This window comes from Neodiprion lecontei, chromosome 6 (genome assembly GCF_021901455.1).
Source record: "Neodiprion lecontei isolate iyNeoLeco1 chromosome 6, iyNeoLeco1.1, whole genome shotgun sequence".
Taxonomy (NCBI): Eukaryota; Metazoa; Arthropoda; class Insecta; order Hymenoptera; family Diprionidae; genus Neodiprion; species Neodiprion lecontei.
This window is the reverse complement of record NC_060265.1, coordinates 17,484,806-17,497,432: the sequence shown is the minus strand read 5'-3', so window position 1 is coordinate 17,497,432 and position 12,627 is coordinate 17,484,806. Positions and strand designations below refer to the sequence as shown.

Sequence of the window (12,627 nt, the reverse complement as noted above, 5' to 3'; positions counted from 1 at the left end):
ATTTGAGGCATCTTTTATAGAACCGAGTATGCAATATTAAGAAATCTATAAATATAACGAGATTTCCAAGACTTGTGTAACAGACGCTCTTACGATACTTGTGCGCGCAATCATTGGTCGTCACTTTTCAACGCCGTCTATTCGTGCAATTATTCGCATTCGTTCGCTTGTTCGAATAATTGTTGCCCGAAGAAAATCACTATGACGTAACAAATTAGTTTATTTCCGACAAATTGAATGAAAGCGAATCACAATCTGCGAATTTAATAACACATTTGTGTAACTCGATTCAAATTCCATACAGCAATCTTAAAATTTATCAAATACATTGTTTTAAACAAAAATAACTTCAACGCGCGAAATAGATATTCAATAATCTAGTTATTCCGTTCATCGGTATTCCAAGTACGTATCTCACCACCGTCTCGAGTGCAGCAAATCTGAATCACTGCTTTCAACTATATATGGTATTGGAATATAATTTAAAAAGAGATACGACCCTCAAGCTTGTGATCAGATGTATCGAGACTTACTCTTCTGGAATAAATTACCATCCATTGATTTCAAACACGTAACTACATGTAAAAAAAAATTAGCCGCGTCGAAAAATATGTCAGTTAAAAAAAATTCTTTATAAATCCATTAGATTTATTCATGAAATCGGTTTTCTCTTATGCCGTCGAGAACAGTAAAACTACACGCGGATTGTACGTACAAGCTGTTGTACATCATACCCAATGAAACAGAGGATATAAAAACTGCCACTTTGGCTAGCGTGCATTCGAATAAAACGTAACGTTGGGTAATTTTCAATGTAACAACAATGCACTTACAGTCAGCGAGATTCATTCTATCACTCACAGGTCACGGATGATTCTCGAGTAAGATGATAACCTTTTCTCATTACAGGTAGTAGTTTACTACTAGTTAATCCGTCATACCGTCGGTAACAGAACGAACTTTGCCGCCTTCACTTATACGTGTATAAACGTGAACCTGAGCACATGAGACAATTGTGTAACAACTTTATTCACGTAAACCATATTATCAGAGACCGAATCATATAGTGTTAACAAGACGGCGGGATCTTTTTGAAGTACGCGTTATACGAAACGGAAGTTCCAATGTACAGAGACGTGGAAAAATTGTTCCAAGCAGCGGTGAACTGCGACAGGTAAACAACCCGTGATAATGCGTGCGAAAAGCAGGTATACAATATGAAAGAATGAATAATCAGTGGTTTAATTATCAGAAAGGTAAGAGGGGGGGGGGGGGGGGGGGAGGCTCCGAGAGAAATTCCTGCGTAAATAAGTAAATTCCTCGGCGTTTCACACCGGCGACGCAGGACGTTGCGAAGGATCGTGCACTGGGAAAGAATGAGGATGCACGAAGGAGCAAAGGATGTGAAAAAAGACAAGGAGAGGATAGAATAAGAGAACAACGCAGTACTTGTTGGAACTCATTGTCGGATCGGCGAAACGGACGCAGCTGCATTTATAATGATCGTTTGTTGCCGGCGATTTTATATGAAACTTTTATTCATAGTTCGAAGGAATTACATGCGGTGTAAGACGTAGGTACACAACTGTTCAATCCCATTGAAAAGAATTCATGCGCAGACGTAAATTTTCGGAAAAGATGCGTTTGCGCATTCTTTAAAAGTTGTTTATACATGCATGCGTGGATAGGTATTATACAAATACATAACCCTGTACTATACGAATGCGCATATATACGTTACGTACGTATAACGCGTTACGTATTCAAGTTCACGTGTGACTACCTGCTTGAAGATTTTTATTGAAAACGTGTCCTACATGTGCGTGTTGTAGAAATTATGGAGTGAAAGAGAATGGTTTTGAAGCTGAAGGAAACGGATGAAATTTATCATACAATATGACTTGAATATAAATTTAAGAAATTCACTACAATTACAGTATCGAGATTGATTCAAAAATTCACTGTAAAATACCTACAGACTACCAACGGCTATATGGAATTGAAATAATTAACGTTTTTTTTATATTACACGCTAACAATATTCGACGGCAAATTAGGATTTCGATGAATCCCGAAATGTACTGCACTGAAAAGTAAACATTTAAATCATCTCCGCAAGTAAAATATTACTTGTGTATTAGCATACATAAATAAGAAATTGATCATATGGAATGAAATAAATTGATATTGATTTAAATACATTCTGATTGGGTGTAAAATGAAAAAGCTTTCCTTGGAACAAGTGAATGAATTCAAATTAAAACAAAATTCACTTGCTAAGTATAGTCAAGTAATCGTCTACTTAGAACGTATCAATTTTTTTAAGTGTGTAAAGAAGAAGGTATTGAGTTTCTTTGAAATACGCCAGCAGTCTGCACACGTCTACCTATAACGCTCAATAATTTGGGTATAGGTAGAGTTCTACGTCAGAACCGCCATTCCGCTAGTTTCGCGACCTCTGACCTCTGGCTGTCTTTGGCCGAATTCGTTTCGCGTGACAACTAACGTTTCAGTAAATTATCCGACCACACCATCGTCCAGCACGTGCACAAGTCGGTTATCGCAAGTCTCAAACTTCAAGATTTGTATATCTAATCACGCCAGAAACACCACCGTAAGACTTTTAGAAAGAGGCGAAATTAGATAAGACTGACGATAAGAAATAAAACACACTCTACACACCTTGCACTTCGATACCATTCCTCGCGTTCTCGTTTATTATCCCCTCGAGACAATTCAGCCTTCTGGTATATCTCATCAACGCGAAATTAACAGAGCGGTCTTCCCCGCTTCAAAGAAGAAGAAGAAAAAGAACAAGAAGAAGGACGAGGGTAAAGAGAAAAACTCGGTCTTCCGATACAACTCACAAAAGGCTCGTTTCGCCTTTTCAAACAAATTACTACTGGGCTATTCTTCTATCATTATGATACACACATTCACTGAGAACCGATTGTTCTTAAGAATAATGAATAACGGTCAAATGATGCACTAATTTAACAAGCGGTATGTCGATGACGCACGTGAAAATAATCTATGTAATACCGAAAACCTCGTTGCCTCCAGTACGCCGATAGACTGACAACACTTTCAACTTGATTTCTAATTACTAACCGACTGTTTCCTGCGTTCACCGGATTCCACACTTTCCTTGCCTATAGTTCGTTCGTAATTTCGTATAATATAACAACGTACACATGTTTCAAGCTTTGCAGTAGTCAGTAATAACGTAAATAGAGATTTCATTCACCGTTTAACGGTAGCGTTTCTAGACGGCTCAACCGACTCAACCGGTCACACCGCTTTCAATGATCTAACCGTTAACGGAAGTTATTGCCATGCACATACGGACAGTTACGAAGTAAACTATACCTAGGAGTTGTACCGACAGGTAAGGTTATCCGCGGCGAGACATCGATGCCTGATTGTTAATTCTTGAAAATTAGTCCGCTTACTTGCGGAGAAACATGATATGGGGATAGAATTTTTCTACCGTGATATACGTCAAAATATGACCATACAAGCTGGGTTAGATTGCACAGCAAGAAAAGTAAAATCTAGAGATATTCGATCGCTCGTTGTTAACAGCCTTGACTCTCAATTTTCTGCACAACTCGTGCTCAACGAAATCCAGTTTACAACCAGTTGCGGATATTAAGTATCGAGAATAAAGCGTGAGAGGTAAGATGCATCGGACCAGAGGGAATCTTTCCAAGGTTGGCAGATTCTACGCTGTACTCCGCGAGCAGTATACAAACGTTTAATTTCTCACTCGTTACAACTCGTGAAGTCATCTCGAAAGAGATACAGCACTTATCGACAATTGCATTGACTGCCTTCTTACAAAAAGGCTAAATCGAACCAGCATCGCAGCCAACTCTCTACGACTTCTGCGCGTACTTATTCAGGTCTATTTGTTGCTGACTCAAAAAAGCACCGTAACCTTTCAATGACCATGCAGACGCAATTTAGGTTTTCTTCGTTTCATGCCTGACACCCAATTGTGAAAATGGTTTACGAATATTGAATATTTATGCAACGATAGTAAAACTAACCGTGTTTTGGCTAGTACCTAAAAAAGGTGCAACTCAAACCTTAGGCGACCCTTAAATAGACAGCGAGTACGAATGTTAACTGCAACGTTTGGGGACAGCTGAGCATGGCGTCTCCGGATATTTTCCCAGTGAGGGTATAGCGTAATAAAGACTATTATACCATGTGAAACTGCCCGATGTTGAAGGAACCTCGGGATGTGAAGATACGGAGGCGGAAATAGAGGAGGGGGAAAAGTGGAGATTGTTCGTGAGCGTGAGAAAAATAGCCTGAATTATTAAGCTCAAAGACCATGTACCTGAGGCACTTTGAATATCGAGAGTATCGCACGGACGAAAACACGATAGAGGACCGCTGATCTGCATTCCACAGACGATCATTACATCCGCAATACCGGGACGAAGACGAGTTACAAGACGTGGTCGGCGTTTGTAAACGTAGATTGCCACTTGTATCCACGAAGCTGGATTGCAGAGAAGCCACGAATGGCGATGAAAACGCGAATCGCAGTCCGCGTGATGATCCAGCTGCCGCAGCAACGAACCGAGTGAAATCGCGCGAACTTCTTCTATCTTTGCCTATGCTATTCAGGTCTGTCTGCAAGTTTCTCCATGCCGCACCGGTGCAAGATATTTCTAACTGACGATGAGCCAATCCGAAGTTGGGGAGGTCGACCGACCTGCAACAGCCAGAGGAACTCGCGCCGTAAGCCCAACAGAATTCGAATGAGTCACTGGAAATAAATTTACGGTGTGCCTCTCACAAGCGTGGGATAAGCCACGAGGAGGAAAACGTGTATCTATAGGTGCTGCATTCGTGAATCGGCCAGACCGATGACCGAACGAACGAGTCCGGCACTCGCGTGAAGAACGATGACACTGTCGGCGCTTTCTAGTTCCACTCAAACCCATAAACCTGAGTTATTATTCGAGAAGAGTTATCGCGGGTCAGACGGTTTTTAGCCTTTGGAGTAAAGTGCGTTGATATTCCGTTATGTTAAGTTAAGAGCAGTTTCTTACAGCTGCCTCTTATTTCAATTAATCTAAATATTATATAAATGGCTTGAATAGATGGAATAGAAAATTATTGGTAACCGTTACCACCGATCTAAGAATACACTGCACTGTTACACAGTTTGGAAGTGAAGACTTGCCGGAATCGATTCCAAACATGACTGTTTTTTTAAGTATATAAAAAATTCGCGTAATTATAATACCGTGACTGTTAAAAATTCGCACTATACACATCTCGCATACTGATTCATACGACAGGTATACATAGTCAGATGATGATATCCCAGAATCGCGATGTTAGGACTACGGGATTAAAACTGCTAATCTGATCTTTCAGTCGTATAGTGGAAAAACCTAGAAGAGAATATGATTGGTGAAAGATTCACTGAACCACGATCGCTTTTCGTACAAGAAACTCAACGCCGAGTACTCAATTTCGTAAATCAATTAATGTGCGCAGGTATTATACCGTATCAACTATACGTATATATACTTGTCGAACTGAATGTCATGAAAAATTGACCCAAGCAAGTTTGCGCCGCCTTAAATCCAGTGAAAGTCATCGCGCAACAATTCGTCGGACGTAGCTAACGGTGGCTATGTAAGCGATAAAATCTCACTGGTGCAGCACGGCAGGACTAAAAACCCAGGAGTGCAGACTTTCGGCTTTCCCTCATGCAAGCAAAAAAATAATCGAGTCACAACTGACGGCGTTTCGCTGAATCGCAGAGCCTATAAAGTGCAGTGCCCGTTGATTCATTTGCAGCTGGAACTACTGATTGAACCAAAGTGACATCGGTCTTTTGGATTTTTGAATCATTGAAGTCTGTGTGTTGGTAGAAAAAGAAATTATGAAAATATTTGCACCTCACACGGTGCTTGTCGATATTGAGGACTATCGTGTACAGATGTCAATTGAATTAGCTCAGTTCCTACTCGGACGATACAGAATTCCGCTGACATGGACCTACAGGAGAGGTGCCTGGGTGCTAAAACAATTAATACCTAGCGCTAACGACCGCGAAGTGGAAGTAAATTGGACAGCAGGAAACATTCACGTCAGCAATGCTAGAGAGCCAATGCCAAGAGCAGAGCCTCGGTAATTGACAGGGGAGTAACGCACGTTTCTATCTATAGAATTCGCCCGCTAATTCGTATCGTAGCCTGCAAAATAAGTCTACTTGCAGCTCAACGATAGTCTATATGTACTTATATTATCGCGTAAATGGCGGCCTAGATGAATGCCGATATATCTGATATATGAATGGGTATAGGTATACATTGTACTTGTATGATAACATGATCGAGGAGTTGCGTGTAACAAGTTTGAATTGGCGAGGCCCACTTCGACACGAAATCGTATGAAGTGCGTTTCGGCGTGAAGAAAAAAAATTTACTCGTGCAAGGAAAAGTGTTTGCGAAAAGGGAAAACTTGACCGCGAAATAACATCAGACCGAAATTTGCAACGTTATTGATTCTTCTTCAGAAAATGTCGTTATTTTTCAACCTTAGGATTACCTGAATTTAGCAAACCGTCAATACAGCATCAGCAAACTCAGATTTTGAAAATTTGACTTCTTCCAATGTACCAAATCACTGTTCGTAACCCAGTTGTCGAGGTATAAAGAAGTCGAGTACCATCCTAACTCCATGATCATGTTCAGGATGTTATAACTCTGCATGGAAGGAAAAACAATCTGTATAACTTTCAACTTATCACTGATATGATGCCCTTCTGGTAACTTAGCGAACTACCCTAAATCTGCAAGTATTCCATGTGTAAAAAAGAACGTTGCTTTTGCACGCAGTAATTTATGTGTTGCAATTTAATATCGAGTTGTAACCGCCGTGCGCGAAAGAGTTTTCGGACAAGGTGAAGGAACGATTATTCGTAATTACTCTGGACACGAAAATTATGACGACTTTCTCCATTGTTTATAATTTCACAAAAAGTTGTACAAACAGTTCTTTTGTATTTCTCAATTCTGTGTCTGGCATAATATTTCTGGAAAGCTGACGGACCCTATTATTTATACTCACCGGATGAATTTTTGTCGATAAAATTAACTTCGCTTTCAAAAAAACGCACGCATCAAGTTGAAAAGTGACGTTTATTTTACCAACAAAAATTCATTCGGTGAATATAAAAACGATTCAAATTCTGGCTAAATAATACCATCAAGTAATTTCGTTGACCTTACAATCAGTGCAAAATTTTTCCCCATTCATTGCCTATATCTTCACGATGACGAGACTGCACTCTTCGATACTTATTGCATGAATCTGAATTTCGCTGGGCCGTTACATTTTTGCTCGTACAGGAATAGACAGCATGGTCCTTACCGCATATCGATCTTCTTCGTTCCATAAATAATTGACCAGCAGACCGTACCTATACACCATTTGCTGATGGAAAGTTTTGCATACCCGTTCATGCTAAGGTCCTACGGGCGTTGAATTTACATTCTGTTCCGCAGTCGAAATTCATACCTACGCTCCGACACAACTTTAACACCTGTGCGTGTAATTCGTGATTGTGCCAAAAGGAACGCACACGGGTAGAATGACGGTCGGTAAAATCTCGAGGATACATGCATATGGCAGTTCGATGCAAATCCAACCAACATCTGATCCTCACCGTTCATTTTACAAATATTTTAAAACCGGACCATGATGAGCCTGATTTTTCAATTTTTTTTTTTTTCGACATTTAAAATTTTGTTGACCAACTAAAACATTGTTTAAACGGTCCGGAAATTCCAAAACAATTCTCTGAACTTCCATCAAAGATGTTTCTCAGTTATTTTGTTAGAACATTTCTAGATCGGTTTTATTATGAAGTTGATGAGAAAAAGTAGAATGTGCCAAAAAATAGACAAAAATCGCTCCTAAAGGAATCGGTCTAAAAATATTGCAAGTAAAAAATAGAAGTTTTGAGAATTTTTCAGAAATTTCCAGATCGTTCAAACAATGTTTTGATTGATCAAAAAAATTAGAGGTACTGGAAAAAATGGCAAAAAATCGGCCTCATCATCGACCCGGTTTTGAAATGTTATAAGGAATAGAAAATATAGTTTTTGAGAGTCCAATGTTGATCGGATTCGCATGGAATTTCCCATACATAAGCAGCGTTACTCTAGATTAGGCCCGCATAAAAATTCTTCCGGGTTCAAGCTTGAATTGAGAACAGCGCGCGGGACGCGTAGAGGCTTTCTAAATTTGAATAAAATCCAATGATCTAATAATAGCCATTGAGTCGTTCGCAAGATCGCCGTGTGCGGTCAGACGACGTCGCGTTTTCTCGCAGCTATCTCGAGGCGACGTCCGACTGCGTATGTAACCAAGGCACAAAGGTAGGTATAGCCTCTGCCTGTATGCCCCGACGTCGTCATCTTCGTACACTCTAGAATCCATGAGGGACCCTCTCGAGGTGGTCAGAACAAGTTTGGTCCGAAGCCAAGAGTTTTTGTAAATTTAAACTTGTCGGCGCACTCTTCGCGTGACGCAACGCTAGCCCTTTTCGTATATACGCCTCGTGGATGAAATTAATTGGGTCGATCTTCGTCGGCCGATATCGATGCTCTATTGCGTTATATTATATTCCGTTCGTCGGTAAAATTCCTATAGTAAAGTTTATATTCGTTTTTATTTCTATTAATAATACGTAATTTTCTCATCAACACTACGAATAATATTTTTCGCGGTCACGTAATTGGCATCGTTACATCAGCTGTTCGAAGGTATACCTATGTAATGGATTTTCGATGCACTGATATATCTATATCAGGTAAACTCATTATCGTGAAAATAAACAAGCCACCCGCTTTGAGCAACGGTAATACACCTTTTAGCAGCACACATGCAGATTGAAACGATTCCTGCGTGTATAAAAAAAACCTGTGAAAGTGATCTGCCATCCATTTAGGAAACTAAGAAAAAGGAAATCATACATTATCCAACACACAGGGCATGATTTGACTCTTTAACAACAAACGTTCGAAATCCAAATAAACGTGCGTAACTAAAAGTATGTACCTGTATGCCATTCGAATGTTTTTAAAAATACTATACTTTGTACTTTAAGGGGTGACATCCGGTCGCAACTTTTCGAAAAAAATCGGTGAACATTTTCCTTCTACATTATTACAGCAACATCTTTTAAAATCATTTTGGCCCAAAGCCGATGGGAAATTTACAAAAATTGAAATAATTGTGAACACTTGAGTGAAATAGCGCAACCGTGTGCGCATCGTTAAAGCAGAGTTCAAGGCTAGAAAGATCAGCCTGCGAGAAAGCTGCGAATGTGACTGAAAATGAACTTCAAATCCAAGGGCGAAACTATAAACGCGCTTATCTCGAAACAACATTTTCCGATGTGGTGGGCCTCTTAACTCAAACGCTGATCGATGGAATAACTTCAAACTTTGCACACACATTCATTTCATAGTCCCGCATAGCATGGCTATCGGATTTCCCATCTCCCAGCAAAAAATCGCTCGCGTTGGGACTTTTCACCGAACACTCTCGATGCAGTACGAAAACATTTGCGTGAAAAAAAAAAAAAAAAAATGGCATAGCATCGAATAAACTTGACACGTAAAAAATTAATTTTATAACCAGTTGAAAAATAACAAAAATTTGGTTCCGTGGATATAAATTATATATAGAAAATATTCAGACAGCCGGATACCTACCACTTTGCATAAACGTCTCCGAATTTGTAAGACGTGTGTTACTAATGCCGATTGAAAGTAGGACTTTGTCATCTAGTAAACGGGATCAGAGCAAAGGTTTTCAACCGCTATATATAGACCGAATCGCAAAAAGTACCCACCTACATAACACGTGTGTTATCTTTCGTTACTACACGAGGACAGACAGGTAGGTAGAAAGTGCTTGACACAACTAGGGAAAGTTTTTACATTTTCGCGTCACGATATTTATACGCAAATTAGTGTATACATGGCCATAAGCGTTCTTTAGCGGCTAACCGACGAAAGAAACTGCCAGGAAAAGAAACCTCGCGAGGCTAGAATCAAAGATCCAGCTCTCCCATTGTTTCTCGTACTTGAACATATTCGCAGTTAATTATAAAGCAACGCATCAGCGGCAGCAATCAATGCAAATATACAATGCATACCGATATAGATACGTAAAAAATCCCGTGGCATCAGACGGAATGTCAGCCTACAGCCTGGCAATTCTTCGCAATATTGACAAAGAGCTTCGTAATGTGTTTATTCGTTCATTCCATTCCATTCCGTTCGATTCTATACCGACATAAAACAATTAATTACTGCATCGGACAATTATAAACAGTTGTTTTGCAACGATACGCATACTACAACGCGACCTGAAACAGCGGGCCACATAACGTGACCCACTAACAAACTTTACAGACGAATTAATCGTGTAATATGGCCTACTTGACACGTCTAGCGTCTGCACTTTTTGTTCGTCGATGTGCGCGCGTATGGGATCATTCTGTAAGGTGTGATCCTACAGCGATCTCTAGGAAGACATAACTCGCTAGGTGTAATCATATTATGCTACAGAATCAGATATCAGACTCTAACTTATCATATATTTACTTGCATTGTAATGACTTTCTACGGCAAATAGTCAGTCGCACGAGTGCAGATACAGATAATACCTCCAAACACATCTTAGTTTCTGAATTACTAGGGGTTATCTCTCTAAGTACCGACCCTGTACGCCTTACGAATTGTCAGTGAGGAGAATTGATTTGGCACACTAAAAATTTTAGAAGCAAATCCAAGTCGATATCGCATTGGGTCTAAAAAATATCGAACCATTCATAAAAACACATTTCATCCTATTTCACACCTTCAAGAATGGAATTGAAAAAAAGAAATGCCGACATTCATTTTCAAGTATTTGAATGAGCAGCCGTCATAGAAGCAAAAACCAAGTCGATATCTCATCACTTCCAATAGATATCGATAAAAACAACACACGCTTCAATCCTTTTCCTCCTCTCAGAAGTCGATTTTCAAAAAATCCGTCCATCATGGGTGCTTACGTGATGAAAGGAACATCCCCCCCAAATTCCATGTTTCTCGGTCCAAGGATTGTGGCTGGTCGTTAAAACGTCACTCAGGACTTTTTTATACTTGTATAGAGATATTGGAGGGATAGTGTTGGAATTCGAATCGGACCATCTTGCTTTCATCTAAAGTTTCAAGCTGCAACGAATGAATTTCACCAGAATGCCAAAAAAATCTTTATAGGTATAGAAATAGGACACCGATCATTACAACCAGCAGTAGCGCCGCCCCGATCGGTTAGCCGGTTTGATTCGATGGTATTTGATGATAGGAAATAACAGAAACCGGAAACGGAAGTTGTCATAGATATATACCTACTCTACGCGCCACGTCGCCTTTCGTATCGAGTTGCACCATAGTGTGTACAGTACCCACATACCCAGAGCCATCCTACACCTACGTATGCATAGTTAACAGCACATGTCACATCAACAACGGTTAAGCTGCAACGATGGTTTTGTTTAGCGCTCGATATACCTCCTAACTCTACAACACTCGGTCTAACAATAAGTTCGACTAGACGATTTGTTTGTCCACTTGGATAAGCTGCAAGCAAACTTTCGAGCCCATAGTCTGTGCAACCAGAATGCAGAGAGAATTTACCCGATTCGTTTTCTGGAAACTGAAACACGAGCAAGATGAGAACACGGGTGAGAAATTTCAGAGTCAGCAACCTGTCTGTTTGTCGACTATTCTGACGAGATGACGTCAGCTGAAAAATGCTATCTCCGTCAAAAGCCGATCCGCGATTAATTTTGACGTGGGTACACAGGGTACGCCGGCTTATAAGGAATGGAGTGACACACCGTTTGGATCTCACCTTTCTCATGTAGCCTCGCCTTTTGTACATACATATATAAGTATCGGCAGGAACGTATGCACGACGGTAAGCCGTAGGTAAGATACACCTACATGCACACTATGTCCACATCTCGTATACTTACAGGTACACATAGCCTGAAATAACGACCTCACCTTGAAAAATGTACGAGCAGTATAAAGCAAAAAAGATTAGCTCAATCCGTTGATGATTATACACAGTTAATGTTCATTAATAAGTTCCCAGTGGTTCGCTATTTGTTTCGAATCAAAATTGGAACGAGTTTCTTTTCCAAGAAAATTTTACACGCCAACGACTAACGACGCAAGTGACGGGAGAAACAAACGGTACGTTCATCGTGGACTCGTAAAATTTCCGTGGAAAGAAAGCTCGTTTCAGTTTTGATTTAAAAAAAAAACGTCAGCCACTGGAAACCCATTAATGAATATTACTGTATTAGGATGGTTCGGTGTGCGATCGCCGAAGGACTATTTGTTTACTCTCGAGTTTACTCGCTTCTTACTACCTTATTTAACTTATTTTGCCTATCTATTCAAAGGCTCGTCGATACTCGTCGATACTCGTCGATACTCGCCGATAGTCGCCAGTAGTAAGGTAGTAAGAAGCGAGTATACTCGAATGTGAATAGCCCCTTGGCAATCCAAGTCTAGTTTC

The 12,627-nt window shown here is 40.1% G+C and overlaps 1 protein-coding gene across 4 annotated transcripts in view; it reads right to left on the bottom strand.

Annotated features, from left to right (window-relative positions):
• LOC107225769 (rab11 family-interacting protein 4) overlaps positions 1-12,627 on the bottom strand; it is a 76,633-nt gene that overhangs the window by 47,397 nt on the left and 16,609 nt on the right. The gene's annotated exons all lie outside the window — the stretch shown is intronic.